The sequence below is a fragment of the Herpailurus yagouaroundi genome, unplaced genomic scaffold (genome assembly GCF_014898765.1).
Source record: "Herpailurus yagouaroundi ecotype Mexico unplaced genomic scaffold, PumYag 139, whole genome shotgun sequence".
Lineage (NCBI taxonomy): Eukaryota > Metazoa > Chordata > Mammalia > Carnivora > Felidae > Herpailurus > Herpailurus yagouaroundi.
Genome location: NW_024412394.1, coordinates 11,781,791 through 11,795,431, shown reverse-complemented (window position 1 = coordinate 11,795,431; position 13,641 = coordinate 11,781,791). Strand labels below are relative to the sequence as shown.

Genomic DNA, 13,641 nt, shown 5'->3' with positions numbered 1-13,641 from the left:
TGTGTGTGTGTGTGTGTGTGTGTGTGTGTGTGTGTGTGTGTGTGTGTAAAAAGAGATGGGAATACCCTTACTGCACTCTATGTATGCCTTCTGGTTTCTGCCTATTCCAATTTGTGTCCCTTTTCCCCACTGGGCTCGTCTCATTAGCATCCACTATTTTTCATCCTATTAGAAATCATGATAGGCCAAAGGACGGTATTTCTTTAACAACAGGGGAACATTTCAATTGAAGTTTGTTTTTTTTTTATAAAGTGATGACAGGCACACCTTCTCCCATTGGAGGTTCGGATCCAGTAACATCAGGAAACAAACTACTAAGTTTTATTTAACTGAAAAACTGACTCACTCTGAAAAGTATTTCTCTTGCTTTGTTTCTAGAGTTGAGCCTAAAACCGCGTACAAGAGACTTCACCCTATCCTGAGACAAAGCCCCTCATACAACTTCCGAATCCAAACGCGGTGTTACAGAAACTGGTTCCTCTGACGGTCTCAGAGTTTTTCCACTCAAGCCTCGCACACGGAATTAACTCAAAACTTCTGCAAGAGAAACGTCCCTTTTAGAGTTTGATTTGGCATCAGTTTCAAAGAGCTGTTTGTATATTTTAGAATATGTAGAATTTTCCTTTGATTGAAACCTCTCTTTTAACAATGGACAAGAGATGATTTCTCTTCTGAGTGATTTAAACAAAAACAAACATATCTTAGTTACATAGAGCCTTGTTCTCAAAGTGGTTTTTTTTGAGAGAAATCAAACCCTACAGATTGTTAAGCATTTGGCAAAAGCCTTCAAACAGCCAAAGCCAAATAATAGTGAACTTTTTCCTTGTTGTAGGAGATAAACAAATACTAGAGCAAATCGGGGAGGGGGGGGGCAGGGAAGATCTCCTTTCACTTTCTACTCCACTTGATAACACACACACACACACACACACACACACACACACACACACCCCTTCAGAGGGGTTTCATCCTCCATGCATACTTCTGGTGCTATAGTCATAAAACTTGCCACAAATGGACATTTTCAACATCTGTTTGTGGCTGCTCCCAGACTCCCTGAATTTCTTTGGGATGTGAAGCCTTCTGTCTCCCAAGTGTAAACAGACATACCTAATTATTTATTAAGGTGTCTGAGAATAGCTACTTGTTTTGATGACCACCCCCTACACACACTAAAAAAAAAAAAAAAAGAGAGTGAGCAAGCGGGCCTGGTCTGCTCTGTGTGCTGTGGGACAAACAGTAGCCCAGTGGTAGCTCCTTCTCAAACAATTCTCTGCCTGCCACGGACAAACCCCAGTCCGACTGTTCCCAGCCCGAGAATACAGTGTACCGAGTCTCTTCCAGATGTGGACCAAAACAGCCGATGACTGGTCAAGAGAGATGACACTGTCACCAAGCCAGGGCAAAATCTATTCAGTTTCTTCATAAGGATTTAATTTCAGGGTAAAAGAGGAAAGAGCCAAGAAGGAGGAGATAATTTAAGGGTAGCTCTTTTTCTTCTTCAGATCACAAGGGGCCATCCGTGTGCAGCAGTAACAGAAAAAAATGTCAGCAGCCTATTAGAAATGTAGCAGGAGAAAACCATTCTAGAGCACTGGACTATCAGCCAGAGATTTGGGTTCTGGTCACAGCACTGTCCCAGGCGAGCAGGCAGCCATGAGGAGTCCCTTCCCCTCCCTGACCCACACGTTCCTTGTCAGTAAGAATGACAATTTAACTAAATCATCTCCCTGGGTTTCTAGCTCCAAAATTCTGATTCTGCTACATGTGAGGCAACCTGAAGAATTCCAAACATACCTTCAAAAGTTCTATTAGAAACACTGTTCCTCTAAAGAAAGGTGCCCATTCATTAAAAAATAGTATCTCAGGGTTTTCCTTTTAATTTTCTTAATGTTTATTTATTTTTGAGAGAGAGAGAGACAGAATGTGAGTGGGGAAGGGGCAGAGAGAGAGGGAGACACAGAATCCGAAGCAGGCTCCAGGTTCTGACCGTCAGCACAGAGCCCGACACGGGACTCGAACTCACGAGCTGTGAGATCATGACCTGAGCCGAAGTCAAACTCTCAACCGACTGAGCCACCCAGGTGCCCCCTCAGGGTTGTTTTAAATGAGGTATATCCACTGCGCGCAAAAAATACCCAGGTTTTCTCTCCAGATAACAAATGTCAATTAGAAAATAGGGAATACTTTTACACACACACACACACACACACACACACACACACACACACACACAAATGTAACTGTCAATGACAGTTTGCAATGGAGGCCTAAAGAAAATGGGAACACTTCTTACAAAAGCTTTTTCATCGTCAAATTGAGCAGTAAAGAGGGTTAAAATTAGCTTTAGGCTCACACATTTGATGAGAAATACGAAGTGAGCTATTTCTCTTTAGCTCCTTGTTCTGGATTCGTCAAGTTGTTTTGATCTGAACTACCTGAAATTAAAACAAATTAACATTTTACATCAACCTTTCCAATTCTTGCAGGATAGGAGGTATAGTTATGCATAATTTAAGTAGCTTAGGTTTTCCTGTCCAACATATAAAAATACGTACTTTGAGGTTTTAAGATTTCATTAATATGTATATTTTTAATCTCTCGAATAAAATTGAGATTTATAAAATTAGGGGGTGGGCTGTTTCCACTGTTATTTCTGGCAGGAACTCAGTGAGTTTTACTTTATTTTGGGTACCCTGACCTGTATAAAGTATGAACGTCAGCAATTTAGTAAGGATTGCTGGTGTTATGTCCCCCAAGTGTAGGCTGGAAAGACCAATGCAATGGAACTCCCTCCCGGGATGATACCCAGCAGGCTCTGTAGCAAAGTCTGGTTCTGATATGGGGAGACTGTTAGGACAAAGCATAGTGAGGAAACACGTTTGGAACCAAAAGACTTGGGGCTGAGGGTTGACTCTCCTGGTCTTTGACTATGTGACCTAGGTCTAGTCTCTGAAGGTCTCAGATCCCCAATTTCCTACTGGCAAAATAGAGACTACAGTAGTATCTACACTCCAATGAGCTGTTAACAGTGATTAAACGAGACAATGTCTATGAAAAGTGTTTTCCACATACTTAAAATACTATCTGGATATTATTATCATTATTAATGCTAAGATTTTACTATCCCCTTTGGACTCAGTTGCTATAATTCACCCCATTTTCCATTTTCCTCAGCACGGAATTTGTCTTAGAATACATGGTGTTTTATATATATATATATATATATATATATATATATATATATATATATACACACACACATACACACACACACACACACACACACATACATATATCCAGAAGCTTTAATTTCTGACATCAAAAAAGCCCCTGTTATAGATGACCCAAGTGTCCTGAGTCTTTTCAACTTCCTTGCTCTCTGGAGTTCCCGAATTAGAGCAGTAGAAGAATTCAAGCTTCCCCCTGAGGATGCCTCCTCCTTCCTGGTGGTGTCTTTAGTTTTTCTTCACACGCTCCATGACACCTGCCCAAGTTTCCACCTCTCTCAGCTGACCCAGCCTTCAGGCCGGCATCCTATGAGACAGCAGCCCACCCTGTTGCTGGAATCCACCTGTCACCTAGCTACACTGGGCCACAGACCTCCTCACCTCCAGTGTGATGCTGCGGGTGAATCCACAGTCCTAACTCTGAGTGTGTTTGTACAGATCTCTTTATTCATCCCGTTTCCCTCAATGCCAGCGTGCTTTTTATATGCGTTAGAGCTTACCTGCCACGTCTGTGGGCAGCTGAAGACCTTTACCTCAAGCATTGCATTTTACATAACCTAAGTGGTACAGCTGATGTGATTTTTATAAACTTCTAGGGGCGCCTGGGTGGCTCAGCTGGTTGAGCATCCGACTTCGGCTCAGGTCATGATCTCGCAGTCCGTGAGTTCGAGCCCCATGTCAGGCTCTGTGCTGACAGCTCAGAGCCTGGAGCCTGCTTCAGATTCTGTGTCTCCCTCTTCTCTCTGCCCCTCCCCTGCTCACTCTCTCTCTCTCCCTCAAAAATAAATGTTAAAAAAACTATAAACTTCTGGAAAGATTGGTTTCCAACTTTTAACTAGAAGTTCTACTATTTATACGTTGAGAGGTGACTTTGTTATTAAATGATGGCAAGAAGACCCTTGGGGGTGGAGTTCACTTTGGGGAAACAGTTTTTCTCTTTTAGGCACCAGGCAACCTGGCAAAGAAGAGCAGGAAAGTCACTTTCGCAGCTTAGCCATCTTCGGGGACCCAGGGAGCCGTGGCTTTGCACGCCCAAAGCTGGCACTTTGAATACTGGCTTGGGAAGCGTGTGCCTGGGCTGAAACGTAACCGTGGCTCCAGTTTTCTAGCCCTAAGGTCCTAGTTTTGTCTAGTCACCAGTTCTGTGATCTGCAATATTATACTGCAGTGTGGTAGCGAAAAAGAACAGTACCCGAGGCTTAATTAAGCATGAGCATGATCAAGACCACCCCTCAACTGAAGAAGAAAATTAATTACACACATTGGTACCATAGGGATTTAGAACTCCTGGCTCCTGGGGAGAAAACACCCCTCTTTCTAGTAGAGTACGCTGTTCTTAAAGTTTACTCCTTTCACAGTGACTTTTCCTTTCCCCCCAGTGGCTTGTTACCCGTTGTTTCTCAATCTAGATTTGCCTCCTCCTTACACTGAAACTTTGGCTTCTATTCTCCTTTACTGTTCCATTCCTAATGACAAAGCCGGGGAGAAGGCTTAAAAACTAGGTTTGAGCGCCAAAGAAACAGCCAACCTATTACCCAGAATTCCAATCTGTAAAGTTCTCAGAGCCCTTGGACTTCTGATAACATCTCCCATGTTATGAGAGGCTGATCTTGTTTTGAGTCCTCTGCGGTTCTAAAACCCAAGATGGATCCCTCAAATACATTTTAAGTAGATTGGGTCACTGCTCCTAAGACCTGGATTTTACCACTTTCCTTCTTTTCTTGAAAAATAGCGATGTGAGTTTTCAGCATGCGGACCTCTGCGCCTCGGATTCCAAGAAGCAGCAGATGTCCACGGAGAGTCAGGCTTTTGTTGCTTTTCAAACAGGAAATGTACAGAATTGCTCTTATCTTCACAAGATCTTGAAGCTAACTTCTAGAGTCCCTAGTTGAAGGTTGGGGGTGGGGGTGGGGGTGAGGCTATCTCTTTTTAAGGCACAGGGCACCATGAAAGAATCCCGGAAGGGCGCGACAGCTGACTGCAACACGTAGACTAATTGGCTCGGCTATTTAAAGCTTCCTCCTTCACCCTCAGTGCGTATTTAGCACATTCTACTGATTCAAGTTCTTTCCAATTTAAGATATGCCCCCGTTTCTCAATCCTCTGGGAAGAAGCTGTTCTAGGTGGTTTTCCCATTCACAGGGAGGACAAGCACTCGCGCCTCCCCTGGCTTTACTTTGCTCATATGGCAAGATATTAGCTGGCCAACCAGACGTGACTCACCCCCCGGCTCCTGCTCAGGGGTCTCCTCGCTGCAGGACTGTTGCTGCACGCTTCTGGGTATAAGCACCTGCATAGCCAGCTTGGTCACACCAGTGTGGTGATTTTCATTTTATTCTTTTTTTTCTTTTTCATGTTTATTCATTTTTGAGAGATAGAGACAGACAGAGCGTGAGTGGAGGAGGGGCAGAGAGAGAGAGAGAGGGAGACGCAGAATCTGAAACAGGCTCCAGGCTCTGAGCGGTCAGCACAGAGCCTGACGTGGGGCTGGAACCCACAGACCTCGAGATCATGACCTGAGCCGAAGTCGGACGCTCAACCGACTGAACCACCCAGGCGCCCCGCATTTCATTCCGTCTTAAAGGAGTAAAAGGAATGGGTGTGCATCAAAGCTATCAAAGACATTGAAAACGTACTACCTATACTTGAAGAGGGTGAGAAGAACATACAATGCCGGTGGTTCCCCCAAATTAATCTAATCATTGTGCTTCACTGCACTGAAATCTGTGTTTGCACAGTGCCAAGGAAGGGGAGCTCCTGGAAATAATCAGATTAATGTGTCAATGAAAACAACCGAACCAAGTATTTCAGCTCTCTAAATGGATTTCTGGCCTGAATTTTCCAGGTTGGTGGTTTTGTATTCACCCAATAACTCAAGCGATTCCTGAATTACCACTTCGCTCTGGGGTGTATGAACAATGTCTAAAGGTTAACTAAAATTTTATAAGATGTAGTATTATTCCTTTTAAAGTAGACCAACAGCTGGGGACAAGCACGGCTAACACATTTTCATGATCCAGGCAAAACACCCGCTCCCGTCCAGAGTGTCTCTGTCCTCACCACTTTCAGGCAAGCGGAAGCCACCTTCCTCCCACCAGGGTGACTGCCACCGCCTCCCAAAAACACTGCTGCTTCCTCCCCCATACTCTTACACAGCTCTCCCCCCAACAGCCAGAGTGACATTTTGAAACTAGAAATCCATTTATATCACGATTCTGCTTAAGATCTGCCCATGGCAGGAGCGCGCCTGGATGGCTCAGTCTTGATTTCAGCTCAGGTCATGATCTCACAGTTCATGAATTCGAGCCCTATGTCGGGCTCCGCACTGACAGCACAGAGCCAGCTTGAGATTCTTCCATTCTCTCTCTCTCTCTCTCTCTCTCTCTCTCTCTCTCTGCCCCTTCTCTGCTCTCTCTCTCCAAATAAATAAATAAGCTTTAAAAAAAATTTTAAAAAAAAGGATCTGCCTATGGCTCATGGCTGCTCGGACCAGCAAACCCAAACCTTTGCTCCTGACCAGCAGAGGACCAGCATGACCCGGAGTAGCAATCTCTCTGATTTCATCTCATCTTCTACCCACTCCAGCCACCAGACATTCTTCTCCCCACCTCAGGGCCCTTGCTCTGGCCTTCTCTGCTGTCTGCAGTAAGCTTCCTCATAACAATACCCTATTTTACTTTCTTTACAGCACATATCCCTAGGTAATATTTTCTCATTTTCAATTGCCTACCCTTCCCCAATAATAGCTAACATGTATTACCAGGCATTATTCTAAGAGCTTTATGTACTTTATCCTTTTGTCCTCATAACAACCTTCTAAAGTTAGTGGTATTGTTATTATTATTATTATTATTATTATTATTAGCCCATTTCACAGATGAGGAAATTGTGGTACAGACAAGCTAAGTAATAGTCCCAAGATCACATAGCAAGTGAGTCAAAAAGCCCAGATTGAAACCCACAGAGTCTGGCTCCAAAGACTGTTTAATGACTATATCGTATGTCAGCAGAGAAAGTTCCCTGAGCTTTTCTGTCTTACCCATCACTGTATCTCTGGTGACCAGAACAGTCTCAATCAACGAGTGGATTTAATGTTGACAATAATTTGTATTAATGAAGACTTTTATCATGTGGTCATAAAGTACTATGATAGCAATGTTTCACTAAAAGGAACTTCTTGTTATAATTCTAATGATATTTTTTCTAACTATATTATTTCTTTAATATAGAAAGTCTGGTCCTCACATCCCATTTAGCCTATTATTAATAGAGTTCACCTGTTCTTTTGTTTTCATAACTGTTAGCGGGTAAGATTCTCAGTTCTCCAGTAAGATAAATTGTATTTCATTATAACCAACCCCAGGTTAGATAAGTCACATAAAACCATGCAAAGGTATATAAAATGTCAATCATTTTTTTTTAAATTTTAATAAAGCCGTGGTTTCAAAATCTCTCTGCAGACTCAGACACACATGCAAGCGTAAGAGGCTTCACGTTAAATACAAAGTCACCTGTGGTCAAGTGTCAAGGTCTTTGGCACTAATTCACCTGATCCTAGATTGTTTCTCAACAGAATCAACTGAAACACAAGACAAACTTTTCTTGACACCTACAGTAGTTATTCCTACTAATTTAGTTCATAACCCAAGTACTATGCTAGCTTTTATTTTTGCTATGGGTGGCGGTATGTAGATTTTTGATCTGCTGATTCCTAAATGTTTCTGAGAGAAAACCCACCCCTTCGGGACTTATTTTAGAATCACAGACATTCAGAGCTTTATGATGCACCCTGGAGCGTATCTAGCCCAACTCGCTCATTTCACACACAAGGAACCTAAGACCCATAGAAAACTTAAGTGAGCTGCTCAAAACTCAGGTTCCTCAATTTCCAGCAAAGCGCTGTTTCCAGCATGTTGCAAGTGATGCTATGAGTGTTTGATCACTGTGCTATATGCCTGGGCCTTGGAAGGAGTATTTTCTAATAAACCAAACCAATGCAACACAATTTTATTGAGCAGCTGCTATTTTTTTTTAATGTTTTTATTTATTTTTGAGACAGAGAGAGACAGAGCATGAGCAGGGGAAGGACACAGAGAGAGAGGGAGACACAGAATTCGAAGCAGGCTCCAGGCTCTGAGCTGTCAGCAGAGAGCCTGACGCGGGGCTCGAACTCACGGACTGTGAGATCATGACCTGAGCTGAAGTCGGATGCTTAACCGACTGAGCCACCCAGGCACCCCAAGCAGCTGCTATTTTATCAGGGTTGGGTTCAATCCAATTTTGGGGGTGTATGTCCCAATTTAAGTGCTCTAATCATCTGCTGGATTAAACAGGTCATCTGAGGTTTTACTAACCCTTCCAATGTTAATCCAACTATTAACCCAACAGTATCGTTACGCACTTGAACATCAATGATCATTGAGCACCATTTAGGACAGAGATTGTTAAGAGTAGATCAAAAAATCCAACTGTACGTAATCTACAAGAAGCCCACTTTAGATATAAAGGCACAAAGAGATTACATAAAGCAGCAGGAACTCCCATTCATTGCTGCTTTGGAATGCAACATGGCACAGCCACTTTGGGAAACAGTTTGGCAGCTTCTTACAAAAGTAAATACACTCTTACCACGTGATCCAGCAACTGCACTCCTTGGCATTCACCCAATGAAGCTGAAAAGTTATGTCCACATAAAACATATACACAGATGTTTATAGGTTATAAGGTACTCACACTATCTATCCATGAACTGCTATAGTGTTAGTGAAGGTAGACTGGGAGTAGTGGTAAATGTATATTGCAAACTCGGATAACCATGAAAAGAGGGTAAAGAGAGAAGCATAACTGATATGCTAGGAAAGGAGAGATAATAGAATCATATAAAATGCTGAACTAAAACCACGAAAGGTAGAAAAAGAGTGGAAGAGGGGCACCTGGGTGGCTCAGTCGGTTAAGCATCCGACTCTGTTTCGGCTCAGGTCATGATCTCAACGGTTCATGAGTTTGAGCCCTGCATCAGGCTCTATGCTGTCTGTGTGGAGGTTTCCCGGGATTCTCTCTCTCCCTCTTTCTCTGCCGCTCCCCTGTGCTCGCTCTCTCTCTCTCTCTCTCTCTCTCAAAATAAATAAATAACTTTAAAAAGGAGTGAAAGACAAGAAATAGGATAAAAAACAGGGCAATAATAAAAAATAGTAACAAATATGATAGATAGTAATCCAACCATGTCAATCCAACACTTTGAATGTCAGTGGTCTAAATGCACCAATTAAAAGACAGAGATTGTCAGAGCAGACCAAAAAACAAGACACTAGTAATGCTTCAAAGGTACAGTACCTGTGACACCTACGAACTTCTAAGGTCAGAAAAATAACTTTCTGTTGTTTCTGTTATTTCTGTTGTTAACTGCCCAGAAGGCCAATCTCTTTCTTTTTCAGAATCTTTCAGGTCGACTCTCCACTGTACCCTTAAGCAAAACTGAGCATGTACTGTTTTCCTAAGGTATAGTTTGGAAGCTTACAGGTTTGTTTTTTTTTTTTAATGATGAGTACCACAACACTATTATCAGACTTTTTCCTCTTTTCCGAGCCTATTTTAATTCCTTCGGTGGCTTTTGTTTAGAAAGGGTTCTTCTTAATTATGTATGGATTTAATGTGACCACATCAATGGGTTTATTACTGATTTATCATGAATCACTGCTCTCCTTGGCACAGGGTGGAGTGTTTATAAGTATTATTATATTTGTTATTATTATTCCATTAACTATGGCATTATCACGAATTACAACAGGGAGCTGGAACAGCGTCCATTTTGATCAGAGACAGAGCGGTGAACTCTGGATATAGAACCGTCAGTCTTGTTCCAGTCTGCCATGCTTGACTGCATTTCTAAGTTTATCACTCAAGGCCAAAGTCCCTCTGGAAAAGATGACACCTTCCTGCATAAGAAATCCTTTGAGATATTCAGGGACACTGGTACCTAAGCAGAATTTTATTGACGTGACGGTCATGGATTGGAGATTCATGAATTTCGTGAGAGTCACGTAAAAAAGAAAAAAAAAAAAATTAGACGGTAGTACCGTCAGATGGGATCCGAGATTTACCTCGAACCAATTCTGACCCAATTGAATAATATATCCTGCCTACTCATTTTTTAAGAAAACAAAGAAAAAGGGAGACTGAAAAGGACTTTGAACTGTTCAAAATAAAATGCTGTCTAAAAAGGACTGTGAATAACTCAAAGTGCTGTCATTTGAAAATAAATAAATAAATAAGATAAATAAATAAATACATACATAAATAAAGTGCTGTCATTTGTATTTTATCCTATAGGATTTTTTTTTTCTTTCCCCCATGGGTCACTAGGAATGATTCCTATAGGTTTTTTAATTATATGTCAACTTTTTACTTGTTTAGTCACCTCTTTCAATGATACCTTTCTAAGTTGCCCCTCATAACTATTTCTACATATTAATAAATATAAAACCAAACTTAAAATAATCATGCAGCGTCTCTTTCCCCTTTCCACCAGCAGTGATCAATGCAGATTTCCTGAGAAATCAACGCTGACTGAAGTAACAAAATAATAGTAGGACATTGGGGGGGGGGGGGCGGTTTCAGTGGGGCCTGTTTTTCCTGAGAGAAGTTAAAGTGGTAGTTTGGCTAATATTAACTAACATCCCAAATACTAGACCTGTCAAGAATATTTACATGTATATTCATTCTCAATGTAGTGAACAGGTGAATACATACATATATGTATGTTACAGCGTAAGACTAACAAATGTTGCTTCACTTTAAAAGAGATAGTAGGGGTGCCTGGGGGGCTCAGTTGGTTAAGCATCTGACTCTTAGGTTTCGGCTCAGGTCACGATCTCACAGTTTGGGACACGGTGCCCCACGTCAGGCTCCACACCGATAGTGTGGAGCCTGACTGGGATTCTCTCTCTCTCCCTCCCTCTCTCTGCCCTTCCCCCATTCTCTCTCTCTCTCTCTCAATAAATTTAACAAGTAAATACAATAAGAGACAGTAAAAATTCTATAATATAAACACATGCTAGGACCGTGTTTGTGCATACGAAATATGAAATTAAGAAATGGCAGTTGTCAGGGCCAAAACATAACAGACTCTTAAATATGGAGAACAAACAGAGGGTTCCTGGAGGGGTTGTGGTGGGGGCGGGGGGAGGATGGGTTAAATGGGTAAGGGGCATTAAGGAATCTACTCCTGAAATCATGGTTGCACTATATGCTAACTAACTTGGAGGTAAATTAAAAAAATAAATTAAAAAAAAAAATGGCAATTGTCATTAGTCTCCTACCAATCCCACTTCTAGACCTATTAGCAATTCCTAACAACAGTTACGGTGTAAGCAACCCGAAAGCAGGGAGCACTATTGGACAGACCCTTCGGCCATGAGCAAGTACTCCCCATACAGGCAGACCACAAGACTAGGCTCACAGTCAGATAGCAAAGGATTAGCAGGCCAGGTCCTCGGCCTAAGGGAACTTCCACTCTAGCTAGGAAAAGACGAGATTTTTTTTTCTTTTTTTTTTTTTAAAAAGACAGCTTTTCTTTTTTTAAACGTTTATTTATTTTTGAGACAGAGAGAGACAGAGCATGAATGGGGGAAGGTCAGAGAGAGGGAGACACAGAATCTGAAACAGGCTCCAGGCTCTGAGCTGTCAGCACAGAGCCTGATGTGGGGCTGGAACCCACAGACCTCGAGATCATGACCTGAGCCGAAGTCGGCCGCTCAACCGACTGAGCCACCCAGGCGCCCCAAGATGAGATTTTGTATATATTCTTGCCATATCTTAAGAAATGTTATGAAACCACACATGCCAACGAGTGGAAATTTCTTTCTCCAGCTGAAAATGTAATTGTTGAAGTGATTCAGAGTGAAAGTAGAATCTAGCAGAATGGAATTATTTTTTTTTTTTTTTAATTTCCTAAGGAGAGGCCTTAAGTTGCTCATGTGGTAGGGCCAAAGAGATGGCCTGTCACTAAACTCCCGAGCATTTTTGCACATTCTGGCATCTACCGGAGCTGGCGTCACAATGTAACTGGGTCGTATGTGTATTACGTCATCTCCTAAGCACGGATGATGTCTTCAGTTTTGCTTCTGTGTGTTGCCTGCCTGAGCACACGATAATTATGTACCAAGTGTCTGCTGAGCAGACTTGAAATGACTGACATAAACTGAAGAAAGACATCCCAGGCTGGAGGGAATGCAAGAGGCTATCTGTTGTATATTGGGTGAGGTTATAAAAACCCCAAAAGGTCATCCCAGGCAGGAATGAAGTAACAATCAAGTTAAGACGTGAATAAGGTAAGAATGAAGTAAGATAAAACCGAACAGGAGTAACTATATATGATCAGACTTGGATCTGAAAAACAAAACAAACAACGACAAAAAACAACAAACAACAAACCAAAACAACCGTGAAAGGAAAACAATTGGAGCAATGCAGTTTGACAAAAAAAATGGCAAACATGAGAGAACAATGTAACGTGGTCACCAAAGCACTGAGGCCCCCTCCGCTGAGGCTGACAGAGGCCACAATAAGGGAGTTTGGTTCTGGGCACCAGGCATAAAGAGGGACGCTGACAAACTCTGGCGTGCCCAGAGACCACTGACCAGGACAGTGAGGTGACATGAGACCCTATCACACAGCAAGGGCTTAAAGAGCAGGGAGGATGGGGGAGAAGGAAGGTCGGTCTGGAGAAAGGTAAGACTTTGTGAGAAATGCTGTCACAAAACCGGATCTTTTGCTTTGAGCTTCAATTTACAGCTTAGCTGATAGGATTTCTATTATTTTCTCAGAAAAGACTTTTGGCACTTTATTGCATGATGGCTAGAATGAATGTCAGACTCTAAATTAGAAATCAAAAATTCTACTTGATCATTTGGTTTCAAGCTGGAACGAAAGTATGTTTTGGCATTATTACCAACTGTTAGCGGCAAGTTCTGGAAACAGATGCAGTCTTGCTATGTGTTCTAAATATGAAACACATTGCAGAAAGGCTTGGAGATAAAAATATATACTGCTTATGCACACTCATACTGTGCTATTTCCTGTCCTTATCAGCAATAAAAGTCCCTCTTGTTTCACCCTTTCTTTGTTGTTCCAGGTGAACAAAATCTTTCTTCTTTTTCCCTTTCTTCTATCCTTATTTCTTCTACATGTCTATCTTCCTGTAGTTTTCTATCTTCTTTCCCACTACTATTTGTCTCATTAAAGATTTACTGAGCACATACTATATGCCCAAAACTGTGCTGGGTTATAAGAGTTCAAGAATATGTACAACACAGTCACGGTCCTTGACAGTGAGACGCTTACCTCCTATAGAAGGGGAAAGGCATGGACGCAGATTATCGTGCTAAAGGAAGGGGGGCACACATTAGAGGTG

At 42.0% G+C, this 13,641-nt stretch overlaps 1 protein-coding gene and 1 long non-coding RNA gene across 2 annotated transcripts in view; one reads left to right on the top strand and one right to left on the bottom strand.

Annotated features, from left to right (window-relative positions):
• The window catches only part of LOC121029529 (uncharacterized), an 894-nt gene extending 180 nt beyond the window's left edge, over nt 1-714 (top strand). The window contains exon 2 of the long non-coding RNA XR_005789761.1: nt 379-714. This is a non-coding gene — a long non-coding RNA (uncharacterized LOC121029529). The remainder of the gene's footprint in view (nt 1-378) is intronic.
• RUNX2 (RUNX family transcription factor 2) overlaps nt 1-13,641 on the bottom strand; it is a gene marked incomplete at its 5' end in the record, with an annotated part of 233,366 nt that overhangs the window by 120,018 nt on the left and 99,707 nt on the right. The gene's annotated exons all lie outside the window — the stretch shown is intronic.